Raw genomic sequence first — 2,566 nt, 5'->3', positions numbered from 1 at the left:
CTTTCTTCCTTCCTTCCTTCCTTCCTTCCTTCCTTCCTTCCTTTCTTTCTTTCTTTCTTTCTTCCTTTCTCTCTCTCTCTCTTTCTCTTTCTTCCTTCCTTCTTTCGTGTGTGTGTGCATGTGCGTGTGCATGTGCGTGTGCATGTGCGTGTATATACTGTTACACTGTGTGTGTGTGTGTGTGTGTGCGCAGAAACCCACAGAGGGATGGATCCCCTGCAACTGGAGTTACAGGTGGTTGTGAGCTGCTCTGTGGGTAGTGGGAATCGAACCTGGATCTTCTAGCCCCCTATATACATTTCTGAGTAGCATTCTAGCAACTTTGGTATCTTCTTTCCTAGGACAGAGATGCCTTCGTCTTTCTACCTCTGTAGGTAGCTAGGAAGACGTGTGAGTGGGATTTTTTTTGCTAGGTTTGCCTGTTGCCTGTCTTTTGTTTATTAATTTAACAATTTTTTTTGTTTTTTGGTTTTTTTTTTTCTGAGACAGAGGTTTTTTTTTTTTGTTGTTGTTTGTTTTTGTTTTGGTTTTTCGAGACAGGGTTTCTCTGTATAGCCCTGGCTGTCCTGGAACTCACTTTGTAGACCAGGCTGGCCTCAAACTCAGAAATCTACCTGCCTCTGCCTCCCAAGTGCTGGGACTAAAGGTGTGCGCCACCATTCCCGGCAATAATTTTCTTGTGTGTGTGATAGTAGGGATTAAAACTCAGATAAGCGGGCTGGAGAGATGGATGGCTCAGAGGTTAAGAGCACTGGCTGCTCTTTCAGAGTTCCTGAGTTCAATTCCCATCAACCATCGGTGACTCACAACCATTGGTAATGAGGTCTGTTGCCCTCTTCTGGTGTGTCTGAAGACAGAAACAGTGTACTCATATACATTAAAAACAAAAACAAAGAAAACCCAAACAGACCTCAGGTAAGCGTTCTATTGATGAGGTATACTTTAAATGTTGAGACCTTCTCACTAGGTTGTCCAGACTAACCTTGAACTTATTCTGTAGTTAAATAGGCCTTGGGTTTAACAGTCCACCTGCCTTAACCTCCCAAGGATCTAGGATTACAAAGCTGTGCAGCCAGGCCCCAGGTTTGCTTGTTTTATTAGGTGAGGTAGCACTGAGTAACCACCTCAACAGAAGCAACAGGCTGTACCTGGTGACCAGTTGTCATCAATAATGAATGCAGTCAGGCTATCAAGATGGCTGCCTGGTTGGGGAAGCCTGACATCAAGATTGGTGACCTGAGTTTATCCCTAAGCGTTTCCACAGGGCAGAAAAAGAGCCAAACCCTGAAGGCTTTCTCTGCCTCCACAGGCACCACCCAGAGAAACATAGACACGCCAAACAAGCAAGAATTCATTTTCAAATTAATTTTTTTAAAATTTGGTTTAATTTTGAGACAGGGTTTCTCTGTATAGCCCTGGCTGTCCTAGAACTAATTCTGTAGACCAGGCTGGCCTCGAACTCAGAAATCCACCTGCCTCTGCCTCCCAAGTGCTGAGATTAAAGGCCTGTACGACTACTGCCTGGCTCAAATTAATTTTTTAACAATTACAGTTTAGGGGCCTAGAAAGATGGCTCAGCGTTTCCCAAAGAACCAGAGCTCAATTCCCAGAACCCACATGGCAGCTCACAGTTGTCTGTAACTCCAATTCCAGGAAATCTGACACCCTCTCATAGACTCATAGTCATACTCACAGGCAAAACACTAACATACATAAAATAAAAATAAATTATAGAAAAATTAAAATTTAGCCTGGGTGTGATGGCACATGACTTTAATCCCAGCACTTGAGAAACAAAGGCAGGTGGATCTCTGTGTGTTTGAAACCAGCCTGGTCTTACAGAGCTAGTTAGTTATAGGTCAGTCAGAGCTAACTGTCTGAGACCCTGTCTTAAAAAACCAAAGTAAATAAATAAAATGAAAATATGATTATATAATTATTTCCCCTTCTGTTTCCTTCCTCCAATCTCTCCTATAAAGTACACACTTACACACACACACACATATATACACACACATGAGTGCACACATGCACAAAATCTTGGCCTTTTATCTTTGTTATTGTTGATATCTATAAATGCCTAGGTATATAAATACAACCTGATGAGTCCATGTGGTTGCTAGCATGTATATGATTCCAGGCAGGGCTGGATGGGCTCTATCCAGCTGGTACAGGATCACCAATTAGAATGTCATCCCTGGGGGAGTCCATTTCTTCCCCTCCTGGCATCCCTCGGTTGCTTGTAGTTCTTTGTTCTTTGTGTAGGGGTGGGGGCACTAAGGTCTCTCTCTCTCCTCTCTCTCTCTCTCTCTCTCTCTCTCTCTCTCTCTCTCTCTCTCTCTCAGGTTAGCACATATATTGGTGTTATACTTCCTCAGGTCTAAAATAAGAAATCTTCAGCTGGGCATGGTTGTACACACCTTTAATCCCAGCACTTGGGAGGCAGTGGCAGACAGATCTCTGAGTTCGAGACCAGCCTCAAGTTCCACAACAGCCAGGGCTGCACAAAGAAAAACAAAACAAAACAAAACAAAACAAAACAAAACAAAAATAAAAAACAAAAAAA

The sequence above is a fragment of the Mus caroli genome, chromosome 18 (genome assembly GCF_900094665.2).
Source record: "Mus caroli chromosome 18, CAROLI_EIJ_v1.1, whole genome shotgun sequence".
Lineage (NCBI taxonomy): Eukaryota > Metazoa > Chordata > Mammalia > Rodentia > Muridae > Mus > Mus caroli.
This window is presented reverse-complemented; position numbering follows the sequence as displayed.